A 23,352-nucleotide genomic window follows, 5' to 3' on the forward strand; every position below is an offset into this window, starting at 1 on the left:
ATTTCATCATTAAATGTGTGAAACTTGTTTCTTTTGGCCTGTTTCTTCATGATTTGCTATTTTGTGAAAATTTTCATGTTTGACAAATAGGAAAGACCTACTCTGCCCTTTATGAAACAACAGAGAAATGTTTTTTATTGCCCATCCTGAAAAAATGACTTGAAATTAATCTCATTTGCACCAAGAAACTCAATACATCACAAGTCACAGAAGTTAATTGATTCTGACAGTTTATTGTAACTGAGACTGATAATGTTTCCCAACTTCTTTTTCCCACTCAGTATCCTTTCCCCCACTCCCAGATTATATGGTTATTTTCAAATCAAAATTTCCTATCTAAGCAGAAGTGTGCCGGCTGCAACGGACTGCGCAGAAGCCTGGCCGTGAGGAGCTACCCATCTCCCAAGGTCAGGGGTAGCGACCGAGAGTGCCAGGCTGTGACAGCGCAGGAGCAGCAGCCAAGAGGAACTTCCCCACGTCCAAGCTAAGGGGCGGCGGCTGAGAGGAGCTACCACACGCCCGAGTTCAAGGGCAGTGGCCAAGAGGAACTACCCGACCCCAAAGGTCAGGGTCCCAGCCCGAGAGGAGCTACCCAATCTCCAAGGAGCTGCTGCTGCGGGGGCAACAGAAGGGCGGAGAGGAGCTACTCCACCCTTAAAAGGTCAGGAGGGGCAGCCCTGAGAAGATACCCCTCCTCAAAGGTAAGGAGCAGCAGCTGCGCTTTGCTGGAGCAGCCGTGAAGAGATACCCCACGTCCAAGGTAAGAGAAACCCAAATAAGATGGTAGGTGTTGCGAGAGGGCATCAGAGGGCGGGCAGACTGAAACCATAATCACAGAAAACTAGCCAATCTGATCACAGGACCACAGCCTTGTCTAACTCAATGAAACTAAGCCATGCCATGTGGGGCCACCCAAGACAGTAGGGTCATGGTGGAGAGGTCTGACAGAATGTGGTCCGCTGGAGAAGGGAATGGCAAACCACTTCAGGACTCTTGCCTTGAGAGCCCCATGAACAGTATGAGAAGGCAAAATGATAGGATACTGAAAGAGAAACTCTCCAGGTCGGTAGGTGTCCAATATGCTACTGGAGATCAGTGGAGAAATAACTCCAGAAAGAATGAAGGGATGGAGCCAAAGCAAAAACAATACCCAGTTGTGGATGTGACTGGTGACAGAAGCAAGGTCCGATACTGTAAACAGCAATATTGCATAGGAACCTGGAAAGTTAGGTCTATGAATCAAGGCAAATTGGAAGTGGTCAAACAGGAGATGGCAAGAGTGATGTCGACATTCTAGGAATCAGCAAACTAAAATGGACTGGAATGGGTGAATTTAACTCAGATGACCATTATATCTACCACTGTAGGCAGGAATCCCTTAGAAGAAATGGAGTAGCCATCATAGTCAACAAAAGAGTCCGAAATGCAGTACTTGGATACAATCTCAAAAATGACAGAATGATCTCTGTTCGTTTCCAAGGCAAACCATTCAAAAATCACAGTAATCCAAGCCTATGCCCCAACCAGTAAAGCTGAAGAAGCCAAAGTTGAACAGTTCTATGAAGACCTACAAGACCTTTTAGAACTGACACACCAAAAAATTGTCCCTTTCCTTATAGGGGACTGGAATGCAAAAGTAGGAAGTCAAGAAACACCTGGAGTAATGGGCAAATTTGGCCTTGAAGTATGGAATGAAGCAGGGCAAAGGTTAATAGAGTTTTGCCAAGAGAACGCACTGGTCATAGCAAACACCCTCTTCCAACAACACAAGAGAAGACTCTACACATGAACATCATCAGATGGCCAACACCAAAATCAGATTAATTATATTCTTTGCAGCCAAAGATGGAGAAGCTCTGTACAGTCAGCAAAAACAAGACCGGGAGTTGACTGTGGCTCAGATCATGAAATACTTATTGCCAAATTCAGACTTAAACTGAAGAGAGTAGGGATAACCACTAGACCATTCAGGTATGACCTAACTCAAATCCCTTATGAATATACAGTAGAAGTGAGAAATAGATTTAAGGAACTAGATCTGATAGACAGAGAGTCTGATGAACTGTGGACAGAGGTTCGTAACACTGTACAGGAGACAGGGATCAAGAACATCCCCATGGAAAAGAAATGCAAAAAGGCAAAATGTTTGTCTGAGGAGGCCTTACAAATAGTTGTGAAAAGAAGAGAAGCAAAAAGCAAAGGAGAAAAGGAAAGATATTCCCATTTGAATGCAGAGTTCCAAAGACTAGCAAGGAGAGATGAGAAAGCCTTCATCAGCGATCAATGCAAAGAAATAGAGGACAACAACAGAATGGGAAAGACTAGAGATCTCTTCAAGAAAATTAGAGATACCAAGGGAACATTTCATGCAAAAATGGGCTCGATAAAGGACAGAAATGGTATGGACCTAACAGAAGTAGAAGATATTAAGAAGAGGTGGCAAGAATACTCAGAAGAACTCTACAAAAAAGATCTTCATGACCCAGATAATCATAATGGTGTGATCACTCACCTAGAGCCAAACATCCTGGAATGTGAAGTCAAGTGGGCCTTAGAAAGCATCACTACGAACAAAGTTAATGGATGTGATGGAATTCCAGTTGAGCTATTTCAAATCCTGAAAGATGATGCTGTGAAAGTGCTGCACTCAATATACCAGTAAATTTGGAAAACTCAGCAGTAAACACAGGGCTGTATAAGGTACGTTTTCATTCCAATCCCTAAGAAAGACAATCCCAAAGAATGCTCAAACTACTGCACAATTGCACTCATCTCACACGCTAGTAAAGTAATGCTCAAAATTCTGCAAGCCAGGCTTCAGCAATACATGAACTGAGAACTTCCAGATTTTCAAGCTGGTTTCAGAAAAGCCAGAGGAACCAGAGATGAAATTGCCAATATCTGCTGGATCATTGAAAAAGCAAGAGAGTTCCAGAAAAACATCTATTTCTGCTTTATCGAATATGCCAAAGCCTTTGACTGTGTGGATCACAATAAACTGTGGAAAATCCTGAAAGAGATGGGAATACCTGACCATCTTGCCTGCTTCCTGGGAAATCTGTATGCAGGTCAGGAAGCAAAAGTTAGAACTGGACATGGAACAACAGACTGGTTCCAAATAGGAAAAGTAGTAGGTCAAGGCTGCATATTGTCACCCTGCTTATTTAACTTCTATGCAGAGTACATCATGAGAATCGCTGGGCTGGAAGAAGCACAAGCTGGAGTAAAGATTTCCAGGAGAAATATCAATAACCTCAGATATGCAGAGGACACCACCCTTATGGCAGAAAGTGAAGAGGAACTAAAAAGCGTCTTGATGAAAGTGAGAGAGGAGAGTGAAAAAATTGGCTTAAAGCTCAACATTCAGAAAACTAAGATCACGGCATCTGGTTCCATCACCTCATGGGAAATAGATGGGGAGACAGTGGAAACAGTGTCAGACTTGTTTTGGGGGGCTCCAAAATCACTGCGGATGGTGACTGCAGCCATGAAATTAAAAGACGCTTACTCCTTGGAAGGAAAGTTATGAGCTACCTCGATAACATATTAAAAAGCAGAGACATTACTTGGCCAACAAAGGTCTGTCTGGTCAAGGCTATGGTTTTTCCAGTGGTCATGTATGAATATGAGAGTTGAACCATGAAGAAAGCTGAGCGCCAAAAAATTGATGCTTTTGAACTGTGGTGTTGGAAAAGACTCTTGATAGTCCCTTGGACTGCAAGGAGATACAACCAGTTCATCCTGAAGGAGATAAATCCTGGGTGTTCCTTGGAAGGACTGATGCTAAAGCTGAAACTCCAATACTTTGGCCACCTAATGCAACAAGTTGACTCGTTGGAAAAGACCCTGATGCTGGGAGGGATTGGGGGCAGGAGGAGAAGGGGACGACAGAGGGTAAGATGGCTGGATGGCATCACCGACTCGATGGGCATGAGTTTGAGTAAACTCCAGGAGTTTGTGATGGACAGGGAGGCCTGGCGTGCTGCGATTCATGGGGTCGCAAAGAGTCGGACATGAGTGAGCGACTGAACTGAACTGAACTGAAGCTTTGCTTGGCATTGATGCAAGACAGTATCTTTTTTCTAAGGATCAGATCTTATAGTGTAACATACTTTTTGGTTTGTTTGCCTTAATTGAAGGATAATTGCTTTCCAATATTGTGTTGGCATCTCCCATACATCAACACAAATCAGCCACAGGTATACATATGTCTGGTCCCTCCTGAAAGCCCCCTTCATCTTACACCCCATCCCACCCATCCAGGTTGTCACAGAGCACTGGCTTCAGCTCCCTGTGTCACACAGCACATTCTCACTTCTGACCTAGTTTACATGTGATAATGTATCTGTTTCCATGCTGTTTTCTCAGTTCATCCACCCTCTCCTTCCCCTACTGTGTCCACAAGTCTGTTTTCTACGTCTGCATCTCCTTTGAAAGACATGATGTACTACTCAATATGTGAGACTATGTAAGAATCATATATTCTTGGGATATTTACTTGGACTAATAGTATCTACTTCCTACTGAGTTTATTTTAACTTAATTTTTCCTCTACATAATATAGAATTGGTGGTTAAATGATTTCTCTGTTGAAAAAAATACCCAGCAGATTAGTCATTTTATTTGTATAAATGGAAGAACATATGTGAAAAAGGCTGGGAGCTTGAAAACCCTCTAAAATATCAATTGTTATTATTTTTGTTACACTTTCATATTGTAGGAAGAAGTCAGACTAGTTGATTGTAGTAGCAATTAGTGCGAAACTTTATTTATTTTCTCAATTATGCTTCTTAAAAACACAATTCATTGACTTTATATCATAGGACTGTTATAAAAATAACAATAATAAATTTTAGTCGTAGTTATATGGAAGTATTTGGAAAATCTGGTTTCCCTGGTAGCTCAGCAATAAAGAACCCACATGTAATGCAGGAGATGTGGCAAGAGTCACAAGTTCAAGTCCTGGATCAGGAAGATCTTCTGGAGAAAGGTAACCTACTCCAGTATTTTTGCTTTGAAAATTCCATGGACAGAGGAGCCTGGTGCGCCACAGTCCATGGGGTTCCTAAAGAGTCAGACACAACTTAGCAACTAAACAACAACGATTTAGAAAACACATAGCTTAATTTCTGCCAATAAGTATAAGCCTCCAGATAAGAACTCAGCCCGGTTGACATCATACCTTCCGCCTTTTGACATGAGTAGAGAGCCAGCTTTACCATTTCAGACTTTAGAACAGTCTGAGCTAATGAATAGATAAAGTTTCAAGCCAATAAATGGAGAAGAAAATGGCAGCCCACTCCAGTAGTCTTGCCTGGAGAATCCACATGGACAAAGGAGCCTGGCAGGGCTACAGTCCATGGACTTATGCAGAGTTGAACATAACTGAGCATGCACATCACACATCACAAGCCAATAAATGTGTGGTAATCTGTTTTGAAGCAATTGAAAACCATCACAGAAGACTTACAGTTCCCCATGGTAAATTGATAGCAAAACAGTTTCAGTTGCTCATTCATGTCGAACTCACTGACTCCATAAACTGTAGCATGCCAGGTCCCTATGTCCATGGAGTTCCCCAGGCAAGAGTACTGGAGTGGGTAGCAGTTCACTTCTCCAGGCAATCTTCTCCACCCAGGAATTAAACCCAGGTCCCCTACACTGTAGCAGATTATTGTTTTGAGGCACTAAAGAACTGGTGGCTGACAGAAGGGAACCTGATTAGCTAAAACCAATTAGCAATGCGGCAGAAGAGCAGCTGGCTTGCAGTTTCATCATTATGCTCTCAGGGCACAGTTCTGCAGGGACACTCAACCAGACTTCTAAGTGTTCATCATGTCCTCTCCTCTTGGCAGCTCCAAAATCCTAATCTCTATCTTTTCAGTAGTATTCAGCTGCCCCAACCTCCTCATCGCTGGAATAACTAGCCTCCTGCCTTGTGCAGGTTCAGAGTTCAACAGATATCTTAAAGGAGAACCAACAGAGCTTTGGTATCTTTTACTAGTTTCTCACTATTCTCTCACTGTCCTGATCTTCAGACTCTTATCCTGGGTCTAGAAGTCGGCCAAGGCCCTCGAGAAAAACAAAGGTTAAAGCATTAGCTTTTTGTTCTGTTGGATTTGTCCCTTCTTTGAATTTATCTCCTTAAATCTTCTTTGCCTTAGCAGTTCTAAGTTGTCTTGATACAAAGATTACTGTGCTTTTATCTCTTTTATAGTGTTATTCTCAGCAGAAACATTCACTGTGCTACAGTGGTGTAGCAGTGTAGTTCTAAGCTACATCACAATATAATGTATAATACTGTATATAAAGTAACTCATTTTAATAAAAATGTCATGGCTTTATTGTATATTTTAAGGAGAAAAACATATTTATGTCAAAATGTATATTAACTTAGTCTGAAGGAACATGATATAGTTAATGTGTAGCATTAAAAGTATTTCTCTGCTTAAACAATTAGGATTTTGGAGGCTGCCATTTTATAATGAAACTCAGAAGTTCAAGTTATTTTACTAGAATAATAAATCCCCTGGTGGCTCAGACAATACAGAATCCACCTGCAATCTGAGAGACCTGGTTTCAATCCTTGGGTTGGGAAGATCTCCTGGAGAAAGGAACGGCTACCCACTCCAATTTTCTTTCTTGGAGAATTCCATGGACAGAGGAGCCTGGTGGGTTATAGTCCATGGAGTTGCAGAGAGTCAGACTTGACTGAAATAACTTAGCACAGCGCAGTGATGGAGAAGACCCTCATGGCCTCACCCCAATTCAGCACTCGGCAACAGAGCTCTAACTTAGGACCCCCAGGATGCCCTATCACAGACTGAATTTGATTTCTTTCTTTCTTTCCCTCCCTCTTTCTTTCTCTCCCTCTTTCTTTCTTTCATCTTCCTCTCTCATACGACATTCTTGTTTTTAACAAAATCTCCATATATCCAGAAAAAAAAAGTAAGTTACTGGTAGGGTGGAGAAATTAGAACCCTTGCTTACCATTGGAAAATAGTACACCTGTTCCAGAATATAGTAAATTATAAATACAACTACTATATGATTCAGCAATCCCAGTTTTGGGTATTTGTCCCAAAGAATTGAAATTAAAATTTTAATATCTGCACTTCCCTATTTCTGCACCGTTACCAATAGCTAAGACATGGAAATAGCCAAAATGTCCATAAACCTATGAAAGGACAAAGAAAATGTGGTATATATGTGCAATGAAATATAACTAAGCCTTATATAAAGAAGGATATCCTGTGAAATATGACAAAATGGATGAGCCTGGAAGACATTATTCTAAGTGAAATAAGCCAGTCATAAGAGGACAAATACTGCTTGACTTCACTGATATAATGTATCTAAAATAGCTAAATTCTTAGAAGCAGAGAACAGAACTATGGTTGTCAGGAGCAGGAAGTAAGGGAACGGGAGAGCTGCCCTCCAATCTTCCCAGGTGGTGCTAGTGGTAAAGAACATGCCTTCAGATGCAAAAGATACAAGAGATGCAGGTTCAATCCCTTGGTCGAGAAGATACCCTGGAAGAAGAAATGGCAACCCTTTCCAGTATTCTTGCCTGAGAATCCCACAGACAGAGGAGCCCGGTGGGCTGTAGTTCTTAGGGTAGCAAAGAGTTGGACATGACTGACACAGCTTAGCATGCACGGGTAGGCATGTTGTGCAACAGGTGTAAAATTTCTGTAATTTAGCATAAATAAGTTCTAAAGACCTGCCATAAAACATTGTGCCTGTAGATAACGATATTGTTTGGTACTCTTAAAATTTGTTAAGATGGCAGATCTCATATCAAATGTCTTTACTACAGTAAAATAAAAATTATAATTAAAAAGAAAACGCTGAATTAAAATTGTATTTTCATTCATCCTTTTCATTCAATGACAGGCATTTGAATGATATTTCTGACTAAATCAAGAAGTGACATCACATCTTGCTTGGTAATTGTGGGTGTCAGAAATCTCACTATTCCATAAAATCCCGTTATGCTATCCTTACATTGATTAGGTGCTTTGTTGTTCTTTTTAACATTTATTAAACATTTTCTTCATATTATATACTAATAAATTTTTGCTGTCATGTTATGATCTAATTGTTATATAAAAACTGTACAATATTACAGAAACTATTAGAAAAACAATTCATAATGAGTTACAAATGCTCTTTTCGACTTTCTTATATGCAAGAGATAAATTAAACTATGTCAAGAGGTCAGTGCATGTGTTTTATTGCTGTTGTTCTTCCATCACTAAGTCATATGTGACTCTCAGGCTCCTCTGTCCTCGACTGACTGCTGGAATTTGCTCAAATTCATGTCCATCGAGTCAGTTATTCTATCTAACCATCTCATCCTCTGCTTCCCTCTTCTCCTGTTCCCTTCAGTCTTTCCCAGCATCAGGGTCTTTTTCAATGAGTAGGCTTTTCACATCAACTGTCCAAAGTATTAGAGCTTCAGCTTCAGCACCAGTCCTTCCAATGAGTATTCAGGGTTGATTTCCTTTAGGAATGACTGGCTTGATCTTGTGGTCCAATGAACTCTCATAAGAGTCTTCTCCAATACCACAGTTCCAAAGCATTGATTCTTCAGTGCTCAGCCTTCTTTGTGATCCAACTTTCAAGTTTGTACGTGACTACTGGAAAAACCTCAGCTTTGACTATGTGGACCTTTATCAGCAAAATGATATCTCTGCTTTTTAGTATGCTGTCTAGGTTTGTCTAGGCTTAATATGCCCCTTCCAACTTGCAAGGATCTTTTAATTTCATGCCTGCAGTCACCATCCACTGTGATTCTGGAGCCCAAGAAAATAAAATCTGTCACTTCTTTTGCTTTTTCTCCTTCTATTTACCATGAAGTGATGGGGCTGGATGCCATGATCTTAGTTCTTTGAATGTTGCTTATTAAATCAAAATTTTCACCATTCTCTTTCACCCTCTGTTTTAGATCAGCTCACATTTTTTTTTTTTCTTTCAGAGTCTATAAGAGGTTCAAAGCCTGTCAGTATCAAGAAAACCTCTACAGAGAGAGGAAGAACGGAGGGAGCCATAATGGAGGAAGAAATGCTTCTAGAAAGAAAGAATAGAGATGTTTGCTTTAAATCCAGTTATCAAAAAGAATATCACCAACCTGCAACATCTGCTTTTGCCACTTATAATTAGAAGTGTGAGGACAGGAAGTTACTTAGCTATTTCTTTAGTGGAGAATAAAATGTTAAATTCACATTATCACCAAGGAACAGTCTTATTTAAATTTTATTTAAAAATAAGGAATAAATTATCACAACACTAAGTGGAATAACAATAGCAATGAATACAGAATGTTTGCTAATGTTTATTAATTTTATGGCACTTTGCTAAACTTCGCTTGCATCAACTTAGAGAACTAAGAATTTAAAATCATTTTATAATTTATCTGACTGAAAGCTTAGACAACCATTGAAGTTGCATTGTAGAGTTTTCATGACTTCTGACCCCAAGAACACTAACAACCCAAGTATCTAACATGTAATGAAGCTTCACCACAATTACCAATATTGAAACATACTAGGATAAAACTCACATTTGCTCTTTGAAATGTGAATATTTTGCAAGAAAATCTTAAAATTGAAACACAAGTGGCTTTAGAAGAACTTTAGATACTGCTTGGGTAAAAAAAAGCTATACAGTCTTTTAAAATTAGTTGAAAATGCATACAGTGAGTACAAAATCAAAATAATTGTCTTCCCGATGGAAGCCAATATACTGTTAAGTATGTCTTTGTGTCTGGGATATTTTTACCACATTAAAGCGAGAATACCTCATCAATAATACATTGGGCTTTTTTAAAGAAAGTATAAAACTTGCAAATTCTAAAGAGACAAAGAGAAAATAAATGAGTAGTGAAATTGGAAAGTGCTCACAGTCAACAATATCAAAGTTAAGCCTGCAGATGTTTCCAAAATTGAGCAAACTGAAGAGAATAAATGGTACTAGACACTGTTCACTTTTATTTTTTTCTTTCCTTTTTTTTCTTTTTCATTTAGTAAAAAGTTCCCCTCAGTGATTTTCCTGCTTTCTAAGCATCACAAAAAGGAAGAACAGCAGGCTGAATCCTGATGAGACCTTGACCCTGTGGATAGAGCACCTGTTGTTCTTAAGAGCTTGTCTGTTTGAATGAGTGATTGATTATTCTACCCAGAGTCAAGAAGAGACACTTCAATGCTGGCTGAAAACATCTGCAGGTCTATAGCTAGATTTGCTCACACTTGGTTGGATTCCTAATATCAGGTTAAAATAGTCATGACATTTCTAACAGATTACTTTGATATTTGAATACATTGATATTCATACTCTATTAAAATCAATGCAGGTTGTGTTGTTTTGTTGTTCATTGCAAATATGTATAAAGTGATTCATTATTAAAACCGTAGTAAAGTAGATTACCTGTTTTTTCTTTAAAATCTTTTAACACTCTTACTGAGGTATAAGTGATATATTAAAAACCGCATGTTTAATTTTCATCATTTGACGACTTTAGACATATGCCTACATCCATAAAACCATTACTACAAAGTGCTAGGTGTAGCCAACACCTCTAAAAGTTTCCTTATGACCCTTTTATTTTATTTATTTATTTACTTTTTCATTATAGTGTTAAGAACACATCACAAGATCTACCCTCAACAAATTATTTAAGTACATAATACACTATTATTATAACCACAGTACTACTTTGTTCAGTTGATCTTATTCATCTTGTATTACAGAAATTTTATAGCCATTGAACAACACCACCTCATATCCCTCTCTCCTCCGGGTCTTGGAAAACACCTTTCTGCGTTCTATTTTCAGGATTCTGACCATTTTAGATCCCTCATCTAAGTGGAAATAGCAGTATTTGTTCTTCTGTGACTGGTATATTTTAGTTACAGTAATGTCCCCCAGGTTCATCCATTTGTCACATATGACAGGATTCCCTTCTTTTTTTTTTTTTTTTTGAAAGACTGAATACCAATGGATTGTATATATAAACTAAATTTTCTCTATCCAGTTATCTGTGGTTGGTCATTTCAACTGTTTTCACATCTTGGTTATTGTGCAGAGTGCCACAATGAACATGGGTATGCAGATGTCTCTTCAAGATCCTGACTTTAGTTCTTTTGGAAAAATATGCATAAGTTGGTAGACTGCTTTTTTTTAACTTTATATTTTATACTGGAGTATAGGTGATTTACACTGTCATGTTAGTTTCAGGTGTACAACAAAGTGATTCAGTTATGCATATATGTTTCTGTTCTTCAAATTCTTTTCCCATTTAGATTTCTATATAATATTGAACAGAGGTTTCTGTGCTATGGAACAAAGAACTGGCTCAAAACTGGGAAAGAGTATGTCAAACTGTATATTGTCACCCTACTTATTTAAAGCAGAGTATCAAGGAAAATGCTGTTAGATGAATCATAAGCTAGAATCAAGATGTCCAGGAGAAATATCAAAAACCTCAGATATGCAGATGATACAACTCTAATGGCAAAAAGCAAATAAAAACTAAAGAGCCTCTTAATGAAGGTGAAAGAGGGGAGTGAAAAAGATGCTTTAAAACTCAATATTCAAAAAAGTAAGATCATGTCAACCGGTCCCATCACTTCATGGTTAATAGATGGGGAAAAAATGGAAACAGTGACAGACTTTATTTTCTTGGATTCCAAAATCACTGGGGACTATGATTGCAGTCATGAAATTAAGAGATGCTTGCTCCTTGGAAGAAAACCTATGACAAAACTAGACAACATATTAAAAAGCAGAGACATCACTTTGCTGACAAAAGTCCATATAGTTAAAGTTATGGTTTTTCCAGTAGTCAAGTATGGATGTGAGAGTTGGACCATAAAGAAAGCTGAGCGCTGAAGAATTGATGCTTTTGAATTGTGGTGTTTGAGAAGACTCTCCAGAGTCCCTTGGACTGCAAGATCAAACCAGTCAATCCTAAAGGAAATAAACCTTGAATATTATTGGTAGGACTGATACTGAAGCTGAAGCTCCAATACTGTGGCCAACTGATTTGAAAACCTGACTCATTGGAAAAGACCCTAATGCTGGGAAAGATTGAGGGTAGGAGGAAAAGGGGGCAACAGAGGAGGGATGGTTGGATGTCATCATGGACCCAATGGACATGAGTTTTAACAAACTCTGGGAGATAATGAAAGACAGGGAAGCTTGGTGTGCCACAGTCCATGGGGTCACAAAGATCAGATATGTGTTAATGACTGAACAACAACTGTGTGCTATACAATAGGTCATTGTTGTTTTTCATTTTAAATATAGCAGTGCAAACATGTCAACGTCAAACTCCCTAACTGTCCTTCCCCATACCCTTCCAACAATTAACCATATGCTTGTTCTCTAATTCTATGTGTCTGTTTCTGTTTTGTAAATTAGTTCATTTGTATCTTTTTTTTTTGTTTTGTTTTTAGATTTCACATATAAGCCATATCATATGATATTTGTCTTTAATTTACTTCACTCAGTGTAACACTGTCTAGGTATTAGCAGAATGCTTTTTATATTTAATCATTACAAAAGTATTTTAAGACTACTTAATAGGACAAGGAAATAAATTTTACAAACTTCAGAGGAATACATATTGTCAGGTTTAATCCAAAGGCAATATTTTTTTCTGTTTGTTCTCATCTACAAGCCATCTTCTTTTAAACATGAGAGGCAATTTGTTGCATACATTTGTGTTGAATAAGTATTCACTTCATGTGTTTCATAAATTTGTGGAATAGCTAAATTTCAAAAATTGCTGAATCTGTATCTTAGAATATTTGACTGATTGTTATTTTAGCTTGACCACTGAGGCAAATCAGATTTTATTACCAAACTACAAAACATATAAATAAACAGGCATATATATGTATATTATAAAAGTATATATTAAATTTAACATTGCACATATATGTAGATTAATATAAATATATTATAAATATAATATATTGTATAATTATTGCATATACATCTATTCGAAATCAATTCAGTTCAGACAGTCAGTCGTGTCCTACTCTTTTGGACCCCATGGACTGCAGCACACCAGGCTTCCCTGTCCCTCAAACTCATGTCCATTGCGTGGGAGATGCTGTCCCACCATCACGTCCTTTGTCGTCTCCTTCCCCTCCTGCCTTCAATCTTTCCCAGCATCAGGGTCTTTTCCAATGAGTCAGTTCTTCTCATCAGGTGAACAAAATATTGGAGTTTCGGCTTCAGCACCAGTCCTTCCAACAAATATTCAGGACTGATTTCCTTTAGGTTTGACTGGTTTGATCTCCTTGCTGTCCAAGGAACTCTCAAGAGTCTTCTCCAACACCACAGTTCAAAAGCATCAGTTCTTCAGCGCTTAGCTTTGTTTATAGTCCAACTATCACATCCATACATGACTACTGGAAAAACCATAGCTTTGACAAGATGGACCTTTGTTGGCAAAGTAATGTCTCTGCTTTTTAATATTCTGTCTAGGTTGGCCATAGCTTTTCTTTCAAGGAGCAAGCGTCTTTTAATTTCATGGCTGCAGTCACCATCTGTAGAGATTTTGGAGCCCCTAAAATAAAGTCTGTCACTGTTTCCATTGTTTCCCCATCTATTTGCTATGGAGTGATGGGACCAGATGCCATGATCTAAGTTTTCTGAATGTTGAGCTTTAAGCTGGCTTTTTCACTCTTCCCTTTCACTTCCATCAAGAGTTTCTAGTTCTTCTTTGCTTTCTGCCGTAAGAGTGGTGTCATCTGTGTATCTGAATTTATTGATATTTCTCCTGGCAATCTTGATTCCAGTTTACACTTTATCGTGTCTGGCATTTCTCATGATGTACTCTGCATATAAGTGAAATAAGTAGGGTGAGAATATACAGCCTTGACGTATTTCTTTCCCTATTTTTAACCAGTATCTTGTTCCATGTCCAGTTCTAGCTGTTGTTTCTTCACCTGCATACAGATTTCTCAAGAGGCAGATCAGGTGGTCTGGTATTCCCATTGCTTGATGAATTTTCCACAGTTTTTGATTTACACATTCAAAGGCTTTGGTGTAAACAATATAGAAGTAGATGTTTTTGTGGTATTATCTTGCTTTTTATTTTTTTAAATTTATTTTAATTGGAGGCTAATTACTTTATAATATCGTAGTGGTTTTTGCCATACATTGACATGAATCAGCCATGGGTCTACATGTGTTCCCCATCCTGAATCCTCCTCCCACATCCCTCCCCATATCTTGCATTTTCTATGATCCAACAGATGTTGGCAATTTGATATCTGGTTCCTCTGACTTTTCTAAAATCAGCTTGAACATCTGGAAGTTCACGTACTGTTGAAACCTGGCTTGGAGAATTTTGAGCATTTCTTTGCTAGCGTGTGAGATGAGTGCAATTGTGCAGTTGTTTGAACATTCTATGGCATTGTCCTTTGGGATTGGAATGAAAACTTACCTTTTCCAGTCCTGTGGCCACTGCTGAGTTTTCCAAATTTTCTGGCATATTGAGTGTAACACTTTCACAGAATCATCTTTTAGGATTTGAAATAGCTCAACTGGAATTCCATCACATTCACTAGCTTTGTTTGTAGTGATGCTTCCTAAGGCCCCACTTGACTTCACTTTCCAGGATGTTTGGCTCTAGTGAGTGATCACAGCCTCGTGGCTATCTCAGTCAGAAAGATCTTTTCTGTACAGTTCTTCTGTGCATTTTTGCCACCTCTTCTTAATATCTCCTGCTTCTGTTAGGTCCATACCATTTCTGTCCTTTATTGTGCCCGTGTTTACATAAAATGTTCCCTTGGTATCTCTAATTTTCTTGAAGAGATCTCTAGTCTTTCCCATTCTAATGTTTTCCTCTATTTCTTTGCATTGATCACTGAGGAAAGCTTTTTTATCTCTCTGTGCTATTGTTGTCTAGTATATATTATTCCATATAATAGAATACATATTTTATTATATATACATAGAAACATATTTATATATAAATCACATGCAATTAATTTTTCATTTTAATTCGGTGATTATGTGCTTCTCATTGAATTAATGAAAATTGATTGTTTAACTGAAGCAATAAGAATTTAAATTAAAGGAAGGGTGGAAAAATGAACAAGTTAATCTTCCAAATTGGATCTTTTCCATGGGTTTTTGTTTTTTTTGTTTTTTTTTTTTTTTCTGCGTAGCTATTTCTCACACCTGCCCTATTCAGATCACTTCCAACTCAGATGATTGAACTAAGAAAACAAGATTTAACTCTGCAGGAGGAAATAATATGTCTCCTCTATTCATTCCTGCATGCTTAGCTCCCAGACAGTGCCTATTACAAGACAGGTGCTCAAAAGCATATTTGTTGAATAAATTAAGTTTCCTATATACTTTCAATACTTATCAAAAGTACTTTTAGATTTTTGTCTGAGGTAAAGTAGTTGAATCCTCAGGTAGATATTTCTTACTGATAAGTTGGAAGTGGAAATGTGCCCTATAAAAATGAGCAACTAACTGAAAATAAATTTATTTTTCATCAGGGCACTTCTGTGTGCTTTTGAAAGCATTCTTGAGGTTTTTGGTGAAAACATATGTAAAGAGATAACAAAAGGAAGATAAGTTGAACAGTACTATTAATATTAAGGCATTTGAAAAATCAGGTTCTGCTGAATTCTGAAGTTAGAATACATATAGAGCTTGACTCTTCTGTTACAGTGAATTGAAGTTTCCCATTTTAACTTTCCAATTTGAACTAGTCATTCTATCATGCTGGCACAGCATTTCAAAGGAAGTGTTACATCAATTAACTTTAAGCAATCTGTGTGATTTTTATTAATATTTCCAACAAGGCTACATAAATTCTACTGCTAATGAGATAAAAGCATGCTTCAAGCTTGATGCAAGACTGCTGTCTTCAAACACAAGAGAACAATACCATGCCATCACACTGCAAATCAATTCATCGACTGGGTCTTTACAAATGTGAGAGCAAGGTAGGGGATTGAAAAAGTACAGGGTGATGTTTGGATAAAAATTTGAGCTTCTTTTTATAAATTAGTAGCTTCATAGGCAATAAAATATCTTCTCTCTTCTCATATTCTGTTAATAGATTTTCTAAAATCCATATTCATTACTCTGTCATGAAGGAATAATGTTTTGAAAAACTCTATTAATGGGAAAATAGATTTATGTTTCAGATTTAGCAAGATAACAAGCTGTCCCAGATAGAAGGGTTATCTAGGAAAATATGTGTTGCTGTTGTTTAGTTGTTAAGTCATGTCAGACTCTTGTGACCCCAAGCTCCTTTCTCCATGGGAATTCCCAGCAGGAATGCAGGAGTGGGTTGGCATTTTCTTCACCAGGGTATCTTCCCAATACAGGAAAGCCCTCAACTCCTGCATTGGTAGGTAGATTCTTCACCACTCCCAGAGAGTCTCCTGGGAAGCCCTCTAGGAAAAGATAGAGGTTGTCTAAAAGATATCAGGCCTGGTTGTAAGCTGATTCATACTTTAACACCCTCTATTCACTTTCTTCCCCAGCTGAGTTTTATATTTTGTTCAAATATAATAAGACATTCTATATCATCTGGGCCTACACTAGCATGTTGTTCTAATTAAAGTTAAATTATGGTTGCATATTTGTTTTTTAGAATTTCTCTTTCAAGGTCCTTTGCCTATTCCATGAGAAATTTTTATCTACAAGTAACATTATTTTCAGTATATTTTAAATAACTTATTCTTTAATGTTCTGGAAATAAAAGTAATGATGTTGAACTCAGACTTAATTTGATGCTTGTTATGCTGACTGCTACCAATAATCAAATGAAGGGTTTAACCTTCTAGAATGGTCTCTGAATTTGCTTACATTAGTGGAGAATCTTTTCTGAACTAGAAAATCAGAAAGTTCTTATATCAAAGAGATTGTGAAAAAGTAAAATCTCCTTTACTATTTGATTATTAAGTTAATTAAGAAAACTAATCATTAACACAAATTAGCTTAATTGGGAGGGGTGTCTTCCAAGGTGATGCTAGTGCTAAAGAATCTCCTGCCAATATAGGAGACTAAGAGACTGGTGTTTGATCCCTGGGTCAGGAAGACACCCTAAGAAAGGCCCAGCAACCTACTCCAGTACGCTTGCCTGGAGAATCCCGTGGACAAACGAGCCTAATAGGCTACCAGTCCATACGGTCTCAAAGATCAGGATATGACTGAAGTGACTTAGCACACAAATTTAATTGGGAATTTGTTGTTCTTTCATATCCCCTGGGGACTGGCTCCAAGACACTCCTCCAATATAAAAATTTCAGGATGCTCAAGTCCCATCGTTGGCCCTTCTTATCTAGAGCTCCATCCACACCTGTGGATCAACCAGCTGTGGATCATGTAGTGCTGTAGAATTTACTGAAAAAAATATTAATAAGTGAACCTGTGTAGTTTAAACTTATGTTGTTCAAGGATCAACTGCACTTAAATAGATATTAAATATGTATGAAAAGCATTGTATGATTTCAAATGAAATTCTCCTGAACTGAGTCAATTTATATGTAATAGGCACCAATTATGTGCCAGTCATGTGCCCAGGACTAGATCATAAATGAAGAATGAGAGATTTGACTTTTACATGTAAAAAACTAACATTATGAGTTCCTTTTCATTTTCATGTTGATTTACCTCTGTAAAATATCAAAATGATTTTAAAGCTAAATAAAAAAGATGTGGATTAATATCAAAGCTCAAATATTTAGTGTTACTGAGTGAATATACTAAATATTGATGATATTTTCAGAAATATTATTAGTAAGTATTAAATTCCAATACTTTTTAAAATATTCTTATCATTATTATTTTAAAATAGAAGTAAAATGTACAACTGAGTGTGTGTGCTCAGTCACTCAATTATGTCTAACTCTGCAAGCTATGGACTGTAGCCCACCAGGCCCCTCTGTCCAGGGGATTTTCCAAGCAAGAGTATTGGAGTGGGTTGCCACTTCCTATTCCAAATCTGGGATCATTTAGTGATTATATGCTTATAATAGTCAAATATGACATTTGTTTATATGGATATATAACAGCCTTAAATATTTTAAATAAGTGGTAGGAATGGAAATACAGTCAATTGATTTTCTATTTTCACTGTTGATGGCAAATATGGTGAAGTGTAAGTAAAAATCACAAATAATTTTTTTCATTACATTTTTTTAACTAGATGTAAATTCAAGATTTTAATAGCAAATATATTTCCTAGAAGGTGATGCTTTTAAAAAGTTGCTGCTAACTCTTAACAAATTATCAGCTATTGATGTGTCAGCTAAAATATTCAGGAAAAAGAGAATGAGATACATATGGGGTAACCTCAGTCAACAGATCTTAAGACTTATTATGAAGTTTTACAACATGTATTAAGAGAATTCCCCAAATGATACATATGGTGGTCCACATGAGTAAGGGAATCTGCATTGCTAAAATGTGGTGATGGCACTTTTGTCTTCCTTATACAGCTGCCTCTGTTAAGCATTTATTCTTTATTAGATGAGATGTTGACTGTTTTGAAGTATAGTTGACTTACGTATTAAGTTAGTTTCAGGTGTATAGCACAGTGATTCAGTTATTATACATTCAGACTCTTTTCCCTTATAGGTTACTACATAATATTTGAATAGAGTTTCCTGTGTCATACAGTAGATCCTTGTTATCTTTTTTGCATATAGTAGTGTATCCATGTTTATTTCAACCTTCTAATTTATCCTTCCTCCTGCTTTCCCTGGGGTAACCATCAGTTTGTTTCCTATGTCCGTACCAATCCTGTTCCTGTTTTGTAAATAAGTTAATGTTTATCTTTTTTTTTTTTGATCCTATGTGTAAGTGATATTATGTGATATTTGCATTTCTCTCTCTGGCTTACTGCACTTAGTATGATAATCTCTGGGCTCACCCATGTTGCTGCAAATGGCATTTTTTTTCCATTGGGGAGATATAAAGGTGATTGATCCTATATGATTACGTAAGCCATTGGATGGATTGTGGTTTTTACCCTGATTAAATAGGCCTGACATCATTTTGAGCAGAGGAGTGACTTAATATAACAGATGTTTTAAAAAATAATCTGACTGCTCTGAATTTCACTCTGTCTGACTCATGGGGCTCACTTCCAGGTTTAGCACTGTGATGAGTTTAGGTCAGGGATAGAGGAGGATATGAATCTTCCACAGTCAGTATATTTTGGAGAAGCTGCACCAAAATCCTACACACATACACATACATTTTTAAGAGAGAGCTATGCTGTTAAAGTTTTTAATATATTTATAATTAACAATTTTGGTTTGGTGGGTTACTTAAATGTCAATATTTAAGATAGATTTTAATATTGAGGGGCATAAGATAAACTATTTGTTGATAAAAATAAATTCAATGCCATAAACACATATATATATATATAAAATCATTTATATGTATTATGTTCTCAACATTTACTTTTTCATGTCCAAGACATCTATTTTTTACATTAGAAAAAAATTCTGAAAGAATATAAAGTGAAAACCTTTACTTATCTCTATTTATTATCCTACTAAAAAGGAAACAGTTTTCTCAGGTGGCACAGTGATAAAGAACACTTCTGCAAATGCAGGAGATGTAGGAGATGCTGGTTGGATCCCTGGGTTAGGAAGAGAAACTGGAGGAGGAAATGATAGCCAACTCCAGTATTCTTGCCTGGAAATTTCCATGGACAGAGGAGCCTGATGGGCTACAATACATAGGGTCACAATGAGTTGGACATGACTGAGTGACTAAACAAACACACACAAAAGAAAAAATAAAGGAACAAACTTAGAGATTGATAGTTATTAGTGCCAATGTGTTTAACCCTTTCAAATTTGAACTGTTAGATGAAAAGTTTGAAGCATTGAAAATGAAGTACTTTTCAGTCATTAAAAATCTCTTTCCTGTTCTTGCTCTGTAAGTGACTGTTAATTCCTTGGTGAAATACTACCAAGGTGTTGGCATGTGATAGAGGCAATACAAAATGTCTCCCTTTTGTAAAGAAAAGTACTTTGCAAATACTAGATTGCTTCTTTCTATTACAAGATAATTATTCAAGTCTCTAATTAATTGTATTTTTGGTTTCTGAGGCAAGTCCTGTAAAAATAGTTTTAAACTACATAAAAAGAAAATTTTATGAACTAATAATTCATTAGAAAATGTTGTTTCTATGTTTCTAAGGGTAAAAAGCATACTGTAATATACAAAAGTATCAAAGTTTCTCAAAAATACTTACAAATAGTCCTTTACTAGAATGATTAATTGATACTGGGAAACACTGAAAGCAGAAGAAGAGGATGAGATGACTGGATGGTATCACTGATACAATGGACATAAACTTGGGCAAACTCCAGGAGGTGGTGAGGGACAGGGAAGCCTGGTGTGCTGCAGTCCATGAGGTTGCAAAGAGTCGGACAAGACTAAGTGGCTGAACAGCAACCCAACAGAAGAATGACTAGCCGGGCATGTCTTGCCTTCTGCAAGTGGTGGTGTCTGTCTGAAGAGAAAATAGGCAGTGACACAATAAAATAAGGGCTATGGTATATTAAAGCTATATAGTATAGATACCGAACTGCCTTTTATTCTCATTTATGTCTTGAGACCTTTTCTATAGATAGGAACAATTTTCACTTTTTTTTGGGGGGGGCCTGATATTTTCTTTTTTAAAATTTTTACTACTTAATTTGAAAACTTTAGATTGTGATTTTAAAAATTCAGATTTTGCCAATGAAGCAAGTCTCCTTGTTTCTTTTTAATTTGAGCTGAAGGATAATTGCTTAGCAATGTTGTGATGGTTTCTGAGATACAACAATGTGTCGGCTCTAAGCATACATACATCCTCTCCTTCTGGAACTTCCCTTCCACCCCTCCACCCCAGCCCCAGGTCATCACCGAGCACGAGCTGAGCGCCCTGTGTTATGCAGCAGCGTCCCACGAGCTGTCTATCTTACACACGAGAGTGTACATATGTCAGTGCTACTCCCTCAATTCATCCCTCCCTCTCCTCCCTCTACTATGTCCACAGTGGCCCTTTATGTCTGTGTCTTTATCCCTGCCCTGAAAAAAGGTACATCACAGTCAGGATTTGACTTTAAAATCCAAAGTACAGGAGAATATACTGAACACAAGGGGAAAAAGACAGTGAAATGAGCAGCATCTTGTAAATATATAGAAGTGAAATGACTAAGCTTTCCACAGTGATGAAACCGAAGATAAGCAGGATCAGCTTCAGCTTATTTGAATATTTTAGATCATCTGCACTAATGGAAATATTCCAGTGATCATCCATATACAATGCAGCAGTAAATATTTTTTTTTTCCCCTCAAAATGAAATGATATGCAGAACTTTGGGAAAGAATAAAATGTATGAAGCTGACCCCAAATCATCTTAAATACATATGCAAATTTTAAGTCTAAAATTTTAATTTGAATGTTCCAATATTTTGTGGGGGTAATCATATATTCGTCCTTGAAATAATTATTGTTGTGGAGCTATAAAAGTCTCAGAAGTTATATTGTGATGATACTTTGTACTACTCAATATGTGGTATTTTGGAACATAAACATGGGTCTAAAGACATTTCTGTAAAAGTGTCATGGTTTAGTTATTTAGTTATTTATCAAAGATTCTTCAGTTCAGTTCACTTCAGTCACTCAGTCATGTTCGACTCTTTGCGGCCCTATGGACTACAGCACGCCAGGCCTCCCAACACCCAGGACTTGCTCAAACTCATGTCCATCAAGTCAGTGATGCCATCCAACAATCTTACCCTCTGTCATCCCCTTTCCCTCCTGCCTTCAATCTTTCCCAGCATCAGGGTTTTATCCAGCGTCAGTTCTTTGCATCAGTGGCCAAAGTATTGGAGTTTTAGCTTCAGCATCAGTCCTTCCAATGAATATACAAGACAGATTTCCTTTAGGACTGCCTGGTTTGATCTCCTGGAGATCAGAATCTTTTCCAGCACCACAGTTCAAAAGCATCAATTCTTTGGCACTCAGCTTTCTTTATAGTCCAACTCTCTCATCCATACATGACTACTGGAAAAACCATAGTCTTGACTACACGGACCTTTGTCGGCAAAGTAATGTCTCTGCTTTTTAATATGCCGTCTAGGTTGGTTATAGCTTTTCTTCCAAGGAGCAAGCATCTTTTAATCTCATGGCTGCACTCACCATCTGCAGTGATTTTGGAGACCAGGAAAATAAAGTCTGTCACAGTTTCCATTGTTGCTCCATCTATTTGCCATGGAGTGATGGGACCTGATGCGATGATCTTAGTTTTTTGAATGTTGTATTTTAAGCCAGTTTTTTCACTTTCTTCTTTCACTTTCATCAAGAGGCTCTTTTGTTCCTCTTCACTTTCTGCCACAGGGGTGAAAAGTTAGGGTTAAAGTTATAAGGTTAAAGGTTAAAGCTACAGGTCTCAACTTAAAAAAAAAATGCTTCATGTAAGTTTATATGTGATGTACTTAATAAAGTTTAAAATGAATTTTATAAATGTAACATGCTAATGTTTTTAGACTTCTCTTTGCACATGTATTTTGCTTGTGTTTGGTAGTATTTGACTCTCTGCAACACCATATACTATAGCCTGCCAGGCTCCTCTGTCAGTGGGGATTCTCTGGGCAAGTATACTGGAGTGGGTTGTCATGCCTTCCTCCAGGGTATCTTCCTGACCTAGGGATCGAACCTAGGTCTCCTACATTGCAGGCAGATTTTTTACCAACTGAGCCATGTGGGAATCCCAAAAATACTGGAGTGGGTTCTCTATCCCTTTGCCAGGGATTTTCCTGACCCAGTAATTGAACCAGGATCTTTTGCATTGCAGGCAGATTCTTTACCAGCTGAGCCACCAGGGAAGCCCATTAACATACATGTATCCAAGAAATTAAAATATATGTTTACATTATGGTCTAATCTAAAATTTACTGTTTCTAATAAAATCTTATCAAATACTTATTCAAATATTTATTCAAAGTTTTCATAGCATTTTATCATTATACAAGATGAAATAATGCTTTGCTAAATGTTATATTTCTGTTTTTGACTCAGTTTTAAAATTGTAATATGTATTCTGTGACCAATTTTTTAAAAGATTATCATGTAACATACTATCTGCTCAGTTATCATTTTACTCAATTAAAAGTTAATCTGAAATAGTTTCCCTAAGATTTATAGATCAATAATTCCAGAGAAACTGATGTTGAATTTCAGTTGAATTCATCAGAGCACCATGAAAATTTTCAGCCAAAAGATTATCTGTCTCACCTTCTTCATCCACCATTACCACAGATTAGTGTTTTTTTCACAGATTCTCAGTTATA

This window comes from Odocoileus virginianus, chromosome 25 (assembly GCF_023699985.2).
Source record: "Odocoileus virginianus isolate 20LAN1187 ecotype Illinois chromosome 25, Ovbor_1.2, whole genome shotgun sequence".
In the NCBI taxonomy this organism is placed as follows: domain Eukaryota; kingdom Metazoa; phylum Chordata; class Mammalia; order Artiodactyla; family Cervidae; genus Odocoileus; species Odocoileus virginianus.